This window comes from Labeo rohita, chromosome 13 (genome assembly GCF_022985175.1).
Source record: "Labeo rohita strain BAU-BD-2019 chromosome 13, IGBB_LRoh.1.0, whole genome shotgun sequence".
Taxonomy (NCBI): domain Eukaryota; kingdom Metazoa; phylum Chordata; class Actinopteri; order Cypriniformes; family Cyprinidae; genus Labeo; species Labeo rohita.
The window spans coordinates 6878380-6891893 of NC_066881.1; positions in this window are offsets into that span (position 1 = coordinate 6878380).

Sequence of the window (13514 nt, forward strand, 5' to 3'; positions counted from 1 at the left end):
CTTACTAGGCGTGCTAGAAACCTCCAGGCAGGTGTGTTGAGGCAAGCTGGGTCTAAACTTTGCTGGACACTGGCCCTCCAGAACCGAGTTTGGACACTCCTGGGTTAGAAGATTGTATCAAAGAATGTACCTGGGCCACTGACCAGGTAAATGTGACCAATGTGTTTACACTATTGTGTAACCCCACAAGAAGCCGTATAGGTCTCCTAAGGCTTGTATTTGAACAATCCTTGTCCTTGGACAAGCCTTCCGTAGCAACTCCAAAGCTGTGGACGAGCGTTCCTTTATCCCTCAGAGGTGATTTTTACACCATGAAAGATATTGATATTATTAATGTCAGCAGTTTGATAATTTTTATTCCTCAACAATTCATTGGAAGACAGAAGCTTCTGGCTGTAAAACCTATCCAGAGATTTTGCCCCCAAGTCAATCCGATGTACTTTATGAAAGAGCAATTAGCTCATTCAACAGTTGCTATGAAGAGCAAATCAATGTTCTGTGTTTGCAACTAACCCTATTTGAAGCAATCACAAGCTCTTATAATTAGTAGTGAACTTTAAGTCCTTTGCCACTTTGCTTAAGCCTAATCAAATAGCTAAACATTCTGGCTCAGAGGCAGTAAGTGACGATTAAGACTTTTGGTGGATTGACCCCAAGTCCCTTGTAGGGTCTCTTGTAAAAGCAGTTGACCTGACTTTAGGCTAAGAGCTAATTTGTTGAGTTGTAGAGTTGCCTTGCAGCTGTGTCTATAAGAGAACCCAATGGGTGGGCTTCCCTCCTGTAATTAGCGTGCGTTGGTCACATGTGACAAGATTAAAAGGACCGATAGGATTTGAGTGACTTACTGTCCGATCCATTTAGAGGGACGCGTAGGCACTGGATGAATGGCACGCAATGCTTCTACCTCAGCAACTGAGATGGTTGAGAAGCTTGTTACGTTGAAGCTAAAGTTTGTATGTAGGTATGGGGAAGATTCTTTTGGTTGGCTGTTGTAGATTGCCCCAGATTAACATTTTTCTTTTTGTGATGACCTCTTGTATAGTGGGCAAATTCCAATCGGAAGTGAACATCCTTATATACCCTACTGGCCACTTTGAAGGGAGCAGAGCACTTGCATGTCAGTGTAGCCACTTGGCGAAGGAAGCAATGAAAGACAACGCAATTCCCTCATTATCGTAACCTTAAATGTTACCATGGCAGTGCAGCATGGCTTTCATCACCATATTCACTGTTCTAACAACAGGAATTCTGTATTATTGCTGTTAATATATTGAAAATAAATATAAATTTTATAGTTAAGTTCTCTGTGTGTTTTTTCTCTTTATAAAACTTGCTATATCTTCTTTGGACCTTGCAGTTATAGTCACATTTTTCTAACATATCTACTATTAAACACATTAAGAATCACATTGAGATTCAGTTGTTCACTTTTTGTTTGGAATGCTTCTAAACCAGGGGTGCCCAAACTCTGTGCTGAAAGGCTGATGTCCTGGAGAATGTCAACACACCTACGTGGAAGTTTCTAGCATGCGTACTAAGAGCTTGATTAGCTGGTTCTGCAGGACACCCCTGTTCTATACAAAAGGTGTCCCATCATGAAGTGCCCTTTTAGGGTACCAAAATGGTATTTGGAATTCACATTTCTTTGAAGTTGTACAGTGCTGTAATCTCTACTGAATTCCAGAAAGAGTAGTACAGTATATGCAGTAGTATATACTGTACAATAGTACAGTTGTGATGACTGTAGCAGATAAGAGGTTCATGTTCAAAGCTTTGGTGTATTTACTAGTTCTACATATTCTGCACAGTGAACTCTACTGACACCTTGTGGCAAGCTGTGAAATAGTTTCTCTCACAGTAGATCACATGACCACGTGACAACCCACTTTTTCAGTGGTCTTGCTTCTGCAAATAGTTATTCATTCATTTTTTTTTCAATAGAGATTTCAAAAGACTTCAACCAATCAGTTCCAAGATGAACATTACAAAATCTGATTAGTTTTGAAGCAAAAAAAAGTGTGTATATCTGGGGGAAAAAAAGACATTAGGTACAAATTATTTTATGAGGCACTGAACTATCCCGTGGAATATTGAGGAAGAAGAAAAAGAGTATTTAAGAGTAATATTAATCTTAAATATTTGTATATATCTGAATCTTTAGTTTAAGAGTGAAGGGAGTCTGACTTGTCATTTTTCAGTTCTTCGTGGGAATGGGTGGCCATGGCTGAATTGTTTTGCTGTAAATTTAACTTTGGATTGTTATTGTGGGTTATAGGTTGTGCAGACATTCACTGTAAAGTTAATATGACACTGATTTGTTGGTGGGAAAAGCATTTAATTTTTTTTTTTTTTTTTTTTTATTAAACCCAACGATTAGGAGTTAGGACTGGGCAACAGAATGTGGTAATTGTGCTGGCAATTTAAAATTAAGCAACATTGTGAGCACAGTAATAACTGTAATTAGCTCTTTATTTGCCCACCAATTTTCCCAAAAGTGTGTCATTAGATGCTTGGTTTTAAAAGACAAGCATGACTGATGCTTTAGTGCTTAAATAATGCTTTAATAACATCTCTGGTTTCAGTAGCAAAAATGCTGGTAGAGTTGGTAAATTCACTTTACTTATGTGAATTAGTTCAAACTGTCAGTTTCTGTGAACTTATTCAAAACTCTGTTACACGATTTGCATCATCACTCAAAGTGAAACTGTATTCCTGTAATAAGAATTTCTCCAATTTAAAATACGAAGACTTATTTTAATGCATATAACTTAACCTTAGTTTTAATTGGATAGCACTAAGCGCTAAGTGCAAATAGTGATACATTCTATTTACACTAAGTGAAAATAGCAGTATTTTCTTAGCAATAGATGCTATTTACACAAAGTGCAAATAGCGATTTACACTGTGTAAAAAGAGTAGTATTTTCTTTGCAATAATATTAGTTAGATGCTATTTATACTACTTGGTGCAAGTGGCAGATATTTGCACTTAAGTGTTGTAATACAATATAAAGCAGTATGCAATAATAACATATTAAGTATAAATTATCATTTTCATTACCATTACCACATTTCCTTCATTTTATTGAAAATAAATGCCTTTCCGATCTAATATGTCATGTGAAAAGAGAAAATAACAAGTTTGGCAAAAGGCAGATTAGAACTCTGGTCGATCGCATCAAAAAGTCACTGCTACATGCTTTACCAACTATAATCATGGGTGGAGTTAGTGTAAATAGCCTTTGCCAAGGCGGGCTATTTGCACTTAGAGACACTCTGTTTTAGTCTTTCACAGTGAGGAAATACCAGTATGGCCATTTCTTTTGGTCTAATTATTTAAAAAAAATCCTCAGGCTTCTCAATTAATTAGAAATGAAATGTTAATATACAATAGAAAAAACAAAAAAAACAATAGAAATCCTCTAAGTCTCTATTGGCTGTGGGTAGTTTTGAGTTGCTAAATGTGTTACATGGCCTCTCCCAGAGAAAGGAGCACATGGCTCTTCTGCGCAGGACACCGTTCTTTCTCAGATAAATAAACAGGGCTTTTCAGTTTGTCTGTGGATAATTAGCTGCAGAGTTCAGATTGACGCTCACTTCAAAGAGCAGCAGTTTTATTCTTCCCACTATTGTGTTTCATTTAGATAGACATTTTTTTTTCATAACAAGGGCCACATGTTGCTTTGGATTGCTGTCCAGGAGATCATTTTGAGATCTAAGAATCTGTTTACCCATAATCATCTTGCATCAAAAATCCTTTTTTTTTTTTTTTTTTTTTTTTTTGAAGGCAACACTGCTTGCTTTCATGAGCTTTTTAATATTTTTCTACCAGTCCACACTGCCTAGATAGATAGATAGATAGATAGATGGATAGATAGATGGTCTGTATCAGTAACTTGATGACAGAAAGCAAAAAAGAGAGAGGTAATGATGATCAGACAGAGGAAGCTGAAGAGGAGGATTGGTGACACATGCACATTGTGCCCTGGACTTGGAGGAAGGAGGGGGGCATTGCAAGAATTTCATAACAAGCACAAGGGCATTAATATGTCAGGGGCTCATTGGAAGCAGATGTGTGATTTATTTTTACAGGCTGGTAGTTTGGGTCGTTGCAACAGGCATTGAAGCTATTCTTCCAGCCCCTTCCCTCTCTCACGTCCTCTTCCTCTCCTATAAACTCACAGCCTACTGCTGTATCATGATTGTTTTTCACTCCGCTACTGTGTTTGTGTGGCTACACATATGTGTCAGAGCTCTTAGGAATAAGCTGTGCTGTTTTTGGTATGTTCTGTAAGAATTTAAAATAAGAATATTTATGTGATATAATTAACAGATCGTTTTGATGCACAATAACTGTTCCACATTTGCGAATAATAGCAAATTCATCAAAACTATGAAAACACAATGGATCCTGGAACTTATGTATTAACTATATATAACTTAATAATTTGTTTAGAAGACTAAAAAATCATGAGGAATAAGTCAGTCAAGTTTTTTGCCCGTTGTGTATAATATTTTTTATGTCCACTAGATGGCGACTGTGACATAGAATTCATGTGCATTTTGACATTTTAACCTTTCAGACTCTTTGGAAGTTCATTTTTATGATCCTAAAAAAGCCTCTTTTATTGAATGTTTACAATAGATTCTTTGATGCATATTCCATAGAAAGAGCAAGTGAGAATACTGTCTGTGTTCTAGATTGACGTCGAGCCCTCAGTCCTTCCCCCAGACTGGCTGACACATGTGAAAGACTGGAGCATTTAGAGTGACAGTCTGATGGGAGGAAACGGCCCATTATTTAATCAATAGAATTGCATCAATTTGGGGAAAATTTGTGTCCAGTGAAAACAAACGAACAGCCAGTCCAGCAAAGAGGCAGATTTTTCTTCTGCGTGACTCAGAGCGTACGTGTGAGAAGGGCTTCTCACGCCATGTATCTGTGCCTGTGAATATCTTTAGAGTGAGTTTTCATGCTCTCAGGTGCCCATGTGTCCAAACGTGGCTGCCGCTCGGGTACAAATTGAATCGTCACTCTGGCCTGTCAATCTGCTTCAAGGTCTACCTGCTCATTCCTCTCGTGACCCCTGCTTGTAAACCTCCAGCAGGGTCGACGAGTTGATGTCAGTGTGAGTGACATGAAGTTAACCCTAGAAGGTTAAGAGGATGTGTGGGGGGATGGACGTCACCAATTGTGACTTCTGTAGAAAACATCCCATAGGCTGAAAACTTTGTTTGTTTGCTGGAGGATGGATATATCCATGGTCATCCCTAGACTCTTAAAAATAAAGGTTCTTTATTGGTATTGATGTTTCCATAGAGAACCTTTATCCATGGAATCTTCAGTTCCACAAATGTGACCCTGGACCACCAAACCAGTCTTAAGTAGCACAGGTATATGTGTAGCATTAGCCAAAAATACAGTGTTTGGGTCAAAATTACTGGTTTTTCTTTTTATGCCCAAAATCATTAGGATATCAAGTAAAAATCGTGTTCCATGAAGAAATTTTGTAAATTTTCTACTGTAATTATCAAAACTTAATTTTTGATTGGTAGTATGCATTGCTAAGAACTTTATTTGGACTATTTTAAAAGCGATTTTCTCAATATTTAGATTTTTTTGCACCCTCAGATTCCAGCTTTTAAAATAGCTGTATCTCAAATATTGTCCTATCATAACAAACCATACATCAATGGAAAGCTTATTTATTCAGCTTTCAGATGATGTATGAATCTAATTTTAAAAAAATTTATCCTTATGACTGGTTTTGTGGTCCAGGGTCACAAATAGTTCTTTATAGTTGAAAAAGGTTTCAGTATTGTTTGTTTTAAGAACTCTTCATTGAAAGGTTCTTTTTGGAACCCAGAATGGTTCTTCTATGACATCACTGCAAAAAAAACCTTTATTGGAACCTTTATTTTTAAGAGTGTATAAGTGCAAATTTTAAACAATTGGAGAACACTGAAAAACCAACTGTGAAATCTTATAATTTTTAGTGCACATTGCTTTTGAAAAATGCCTCTGAGAGCCAGTGAACAAAGATGAGCCAAGAATAAGTTGATTCAAGGAAAGGGAGAAGACATGTTACAGAGGCGAACACCTCTCGCCTTGTTTCTGACAATGAGCTGCTCAGATGGGCAGCCAAAAGTGCTGTGTGAAGCTGGGGCCTGTCAGGCAGTTTTATGTCAGGGTAAAAGGTGGTGGAATAAAGCTGTTAATGGGGCCTGCTCTTTACTGTCCATCACTCTCGACACAGCTATTGGGGGGCTGCCACAACAAACATTCTCCACATGCACCCACACTTCATATATACTAGTATACGGGCATATAAATCCAGTGAAACTTGTGAAAATTCTCTCACATTCCAAGAAGTAAGGATGCACAGATACAAAAGAATCAGTTTATATGATGAAACGGCTCCTTGTAAGATGATTAAATGCTTCTCCGCAAGGTCAGAGCGCATTCCTTGTTGCCTTCCTGATCAGAGACAGTGACTCATTGCAGCCTCCTGCTATTCCCATACAGCTGCAACAACATATATAAGAGATTTTTAATATCATCCATGACACTCACAAACTCGTCTTTGTTGGATCGCTCAATGAATTGTTGAGCAGGAGACAGAAAAGCTCCCCTGAAAATCACCTTGAAAGTCATATCAACATGGCTGAGAAACAAAGTTCTAGCATTAGATCTAGTCACTTAGCTTGGTATTTTGTTATCCATATGATATGGATGCTAGCAATGCAGTCTCTGGTAGAAAGCCCAACACTTTCTGCAAGACTGGCTGGGAAAAGGCTTCAACGAACAGGGGGAATAACAGAAGAAGACATCAGTCCTAATATATTAGAAAAAAAACATGGAAAGAAGTCTGTTTTAGCTTCCAGACTCCTTATCTTGAGCTGAAAGTGAAGGAGACCTCACTGTTGCACTTGAGTGCCTTCCAAGAGATTTGTTACATTCTGAGGTACACTCCTGTTTCGAGAATATAACCTCTCAATTGCCAGAAGGGGCCTTGGAAGGGGAGCCACCTTTGGGCCTCGGATTATATTCTTTGTCTCCATTCCAAGATTCCGTGTGCAGTCAAACGAGACTTGGAGGAGACGCAGAGGAGCAGAGATGAGACAAGCAAAAATGATGAGAGCAGGCATTGAAAACTTCCCTCGAGAGAGACCGAATGAGACATAGTGCTCTACAGCTGAAGATTTGGCCTCGGGTGGAGGTGAAAATGAGGAGCAGTAAATCTGACAGACTTTATCTGAGAAGAGACCTAAACCTGTTGTGCGTGCTTTGGCTTGGGCAGGAAACAACATGGCCACTCTTGATCTTTGGCTTTGCACCTTTGACCCCAATGAATCACAAAGCTAAAAATGGAGTCTCTACTACAAGCAGGGGGTTGAATTGCGTGGAATATGTGTATATTCATAAAATTGTGCTCGGAGTTTGTTTTCTCTTGTTTTAATCAAATAAAGATGTATAATGTATGAAGCCAAGTTCTGCTCTGCGTATTTGGATAAATCATTCCCAACCAAAGCATCCTTCCGTATTGTCTCCCCTGGCTGATCCTAACGTTCCACATACACACACTCAACAAAGCTGCTCAGCCAATTCAACAAAATTGTGTGTGCGAATGTGTGTGAGGGTTCAGCACAGTGGTTAATAAAGAGTAAAAAGGGCTCATTGTGACAGCAGGAGCTTTGGGGCGCTTTCTGATGATGCGTTCACTCCCCCAGGCTGACCTCTGCTCTTTATTAAACTCTAATGAGCGGCAGGGCTGAGCGGTCTTATCTCAGACCTGTCACACATGCACAAGGCAGTGTTAGAGAATAACAAACTGAAAGAGCTGAAGATGTAAACCAAACTGTTTTTAAGTCGTGTGACAGTAGCTCAGGTCTGCTGTTGCACAATAGATTTAGTCTAGGGTTATTCAGTTGTAGTAGGTTATCCAGCTATGTGTTGTACAGTACACATACTACATACTGAAAGGAAAGACACCCCTAGGTGAATAGGGTAAAAATGGTAACTCTCCCAGTTGCATACATTATTTTTTTTCTTTTAGGGATAGTTCACCCAAAATTAAAATTCTGTCATTAATTACTCACCCTTATGTAGTTCCAAACCTGTGAGACCTTCATTCATCTTATGAACACAAATGAAAATATTTTTGATGAAATCTGAGCTTTCTGACCCTGCATAGACAGCAATGTAATTACTACCTGATCTCATGATGAAAATGCACTTTTTTGCAAGACACGAAATACAAACCAGTAAGTACATATCACTGCTGTTTCCAACAGAAATGAACACTGTAGGTGGTAAAACAGCAAGCGCTTGTAGTCATTTTTGTACACAGTTATGATTACAGCTCCATATGCTTCACTTTCTGGACGTAACAAGCTTGGTTGGTAGTCTTGCTCAGAATCCTTGGGTATGAATCTTGTGAAAAACATGACTCACGATGAAAGAGCTGAAAGATTAGAGATCAAAAAACAAGCTAAAACAACATGCTTGCAATTGCGTTTTTACATCACATTCACTTTTGTTCATACTATCGGGTAGGTTTAGGTGTAGTGCAGATGGTACGTTATTTTAAAACGTCATGAAGCATTAGAGTTATAACACAACTCAGTGGACATTTCAAATCAGAGCTGCGGTGACGCATACAAAACCAGCGTCCCATAAAACATACCATATGTATTTTCATCTGTTCTGGGTAAAAAACCAAACACTCTTTTAGTGCCATTCAGTGGACATTTCACATCGAATATTTCACGAAATGTACAAGGTGGTCTTGTGAAAAAGTTCCCACAGGTGTGTTTTCGTCATGAGATCAGGCTGCGTAATTACCACATTCTAGGACCAGAAAGGTAGTAAGGACATTTTTTAAAATAGTCCATGTGACATTATGAACTTTATGATGAGAATACTATTTGTGTGCAAATAAAACAAAAATAATGACTTAATTCAAATCCAGAAGCTCAAAATTGCATGCACCAATGCATGATACCAGGTATTCGTCCATAAACAGCCTTTTGTTTCTATTCTTGAGATACATCTTTATTGGAAAATCTGTCAAATTGGGGTCAGAGGATATTACCCAGAGGGAAGTATTGCAAGCATTCCTAGTATAATGTCTTATCAAACGAGGCATTATTAAGCTGTCAATCAAACACTCAACTGATACAGTGTCCTGCTGCAGAGCCGATCTTATCTCAGTACATGGCAGTTGTAAGTCCTCTTTGTATAAGGGCCGGTATTCAATTAGACTGATTTTGTGGACCGTATCAGCTCATTCCATGCAAAGATTCACTAGTGTGATTTGTGCACAAATCAGAAAATCTCTTTTAAAGGAGAAGTCCACTTCTGGAACAAAAAATGACAGATAATGTACTCACCCCTTGTCATCCAAGATGTTCATGTCTTTCTTTCTTCAGTCATAAAGAAATTATGTGTTTTGAGGGAAACATTTCAGCATTTTTCTCCATATAATGGACTGATATGGTGCCCCGATTTTGAACTTCCAAAATGCAGTTTAAATGCGGCTTCAAACGATCCCAAATGTGGTTGTAAATGATCCCAGCTGAGGAAGAAGGGTCTTATCTAGCGAAACGATTGGTTATTTTTTTATAAAAATAATACAATTTATATACTTTATGTCAAACACTCGTTTTGTCTTACTCTGCCTTTTTCCCGGTTCATGACAGTAAGGCTCTGTCGAAAAATTCCCATCTCATGTTTTCCCTCAACTTCAAAATCATCTAATATCGCTGTTTTACCTTTTTTGTTGAGGGTGTTTGATCTTCATGTTCACTTTGCAAACACTGTGTCGGTATTTCTGCAGTGATGTAGGATGATTTTGAAATGATTTTTGAAGTTGAGGGAGAAAATACGATTGCAGTTTTTCATATAGACTGCAATCGTATTTTACAGACTACTTTTAAGATCTATTGATGGCGATTTTAAATGCAAAGCTTTTGAACTCCTTGTTTATTGTCATTATATTTAAAAATGTCTCCTTTTGTGTTCCTAGAAAGACAGTAAGTCATACAGTTTGAAGCAACATTAAGGTAAGTGAATAATGAGTATTTTTTTTAGGCTGAACTATTCCTTTAATCCTACTTTAATCCTAATTCAAATTAGAATTCTGCATCCTGTTTGCTTCCCCATTTCATATTCAGTAATTGGTATTTAGTTGGATGCAGTATGTAATATTGACAGCATGCATTTAAAATAGGTACTGCAGACCAAACTGAAAAAACAAACAAAAAAAAAAAAAACGAATTCAGGCTCAATGCTCATGCGGGTTGCCAGATTGAGATTGAGGACATGCAACAGGAAACAAACTCAGTGGAATGCAATGGAGCTTACACTTAGGATGATATCTGTGTTTTAATATGCCTCTTGTCTAAAGATTTTAGGTGGATGCCGAGGCTCTGCCATTTCTGACCCAGTTAACTTTCTGGCCTCCATGGCTGCAATATATTGTTTTCAGCCAACTGGCCACCTGGGTGAAATACTATTGGGTAAACTGGCATTAGACAGAATCACATGGACAAAACAAAAATTTCAAAGTAGAATAACTGGTAACAAGTATGTGAAGCATGTTTCCTAAATATGTGCAAACATGATATTTTTATGCTTTAGCACGACATCCAATGACATGCAGCACCTTTGAGTTCTGGATGATTATTTAGCATAGATGGACAGAAATAAAAAGCACTCCAACTGATCAGAGATCAGCAGGGCAGTAGGAGCCTCCATCTGTGGGCAGCTGTGTCCTCCTGTGTCTTCTCCAACTCTGGGCTCTGTCTTTAATAAGGGATAATGGTTCATCGGGCACCGTTTCCTACAGGCAGGCTTAAAAGCCATTTTCTCCTTATTACATGCATGATTTTAACTGATCCCAGAAAAGCAAACAAGTGTGGTCCCAGCGGAGCGCTCCCAATTGAACTGCACTGAGACCAGCCGGAGGGGACAGGGTTGGGGGAGTACAGGATACACAATGCTGCCCTTTGTTGTGGGAGGTGAGCGAGAACAAGTTTTACGGGTACACACACACCATTTAGCAATGCATCCAATTTTCTGTTTAACACAGCTGATATACGAACATCTAAATGGAGATGCTTCATTTGCGCTGGGTAATACTGCACTGAAGGCAGTGTACCGCACATAAACGTGTGTTTTTTTGCGCTAGATATCTTGACTCAGTGGAAAATGCATCTCTGGATCCCACATTCAACTCACATCATCAGCAATATTTAGAGAGCAATGAAAATGACTGAAGTGAGGTTTTAAAGGCCAGGCAGGCTGTCTGTCTTGAAACGAATGAGGAGAAAAGACATTCAGCATGAGCACTTCTGCTTTTATTCTGTTGAATTTGGACCTGAGCGGCTGCATTAGATCATCAGCAGATGTCAAAGTCTCCTGTCATCTGCCAAGAAAAATGGGAACAGAAAAATTAAGTGAGGAAGAAAGACGAAAAAGTGAGCGAGAAAGCTGAAAGGTCACTGTCTGGAGAGGAAGTGGAGATAATGGCGAGACTTGGAGGAAGGATGAACACAGGGATATGCTAAAGTAATATTCATGGATATTTCCATTATCGTCCACAGTTTTGAATGAAAAAGCATAAAGTCAAGCGCGTCTTGACCATTTTTAACTTGTCTTCAACACAACGACCCCAAGGATAAAAATCCATTTACTCCTTTTTTTTATCTCCAAAAAAACCTAAACAGTCTCAGTTATCATGTCTCAATTGTTGATTTTCGGATCAGTTTAATATCACAGTGCTCAGGCTCCGCCCATGACTGCTGAAGGACTGTCCTGTATTTGCATATTTCCAGCCTCAGCCAATTGTACGCTGTCCTTCATTTTCTCCATGCTCAAGCAGCTGTAGCAACAACAATGTCCTGTAAGCAATGCAGGTGTTTTGTAGATGTAAAAGTCTTCATTTTTTCTTGACATCAGAGCCAATGAGGACGCAGTCGATTAGTTTTGTTTTTGATGGTGCCATGCCACCAAATACATAAAAAAAAAAAAATGGAAGAGAGCGGTGGAGTCAGCATTAGCTCATTAACCCTCAAGAATTATACCAACTTGTGGAAAATGGACATCCAATGTCCTTTTTAAGGTCATCCATCCATTTTCCAAACCTATGCAGGATCGTAGGGATGCAATAGCCTACCTCAGCTTCTTGGGACGTAGGCAGGAAAACACCCTGGATGGATGGCCAGTCCATCCTTAAAGGCATAATTTACTCAAAACATTTTTCTCATACTTGCATCCAGAGACTGAATACTCAAGGATATTAGAACAAGTGCCGGCCAAGTTCAACAGGCTATTATTCAGCAGCGGAGAGAAAGACATGAGTGTGCCACACAGGGATGCCAGGGAAACCCATGCCAGGCTGACGAAATCTAATCCCAAAACCTCAAGCACCTTTCTTGTGCCAATCTCTGGGTGGGCACTCCTGGGTGGGTCTCGAGCACATCTGTGTGTGTGGGAGAAAAACGCACTTCAGTCACAGGATGATACCTACAGGAGCGTTTAACACAAACCTCAGGCCCTTTTCCTCTCTCTGTTTATAGGCGTTACAACACTAACTGCAGCGATTAAGTCATTTCAGTCAAACTCCACAGCTGATCATGGATCAGATCCAAGCTGACAACAACTTTATGTGTCCCGCACTGAGTCATTCACCTAGAGCTTAAAATGGAGACTGTGACATCCAGGCTGTGATTATCAGTGCACACAGTCATTGCAAACACATGCTACTGTATTGTAAAAGGGATGGTTCACCCAAAAATTAAAATTCTGACATTAATTTCTCACCCTCATGTTGTTCTGTCATTTTGTTCAAAAAATAAAATTTTTATACTTTTTATACTAAAGAACAGCCGTTTATTTATTGTAAAATAACTGTATGGCTACTTTATTTAAACAATGAATATCTCTTATTTCCTTGTAAGTGTTGCTGGATTGTACATACATTTCATATCCACAGTGGAAATGTAAAAGTGATGCTCAGTTTGTGTAAAAACGTAATTGCTAACCAAACAGAATCATTGCAGGAAATGTCAGATTAAGTCTAGCGTAAAAGTTTCATCTCAAATACTCCATGTAGGGTGAATGAGGTTACAGTGAACATGAGCGTCTCTCTGAGCAGCAGCTCTTTAGAAGAGAGTGTTTGAAATGAAACACAGATCTCAGTCTGAATGATGAAAACATGACATCACAGTCACATGTGTCACATATGCATGCTAGTTCTGAGAGCACACTCCATAAAATCACACACACACACTGCAGACATACAAATGCAAACAAAATCAACATGTACACACTGCATTCTTTATCAGGCAGTTAAAGCTGCACGTTATTTTACAACAGCATCTCAATTACATAATCCGCAAATAAAGCCATATTCAAGAACACTGTTAAACTGTGATATATCTTTATTTGTCAATGTTAAATGTACTCAGATTAATGTCTCAATCCATTTGGGGTTTAGATTGCTGACGTTT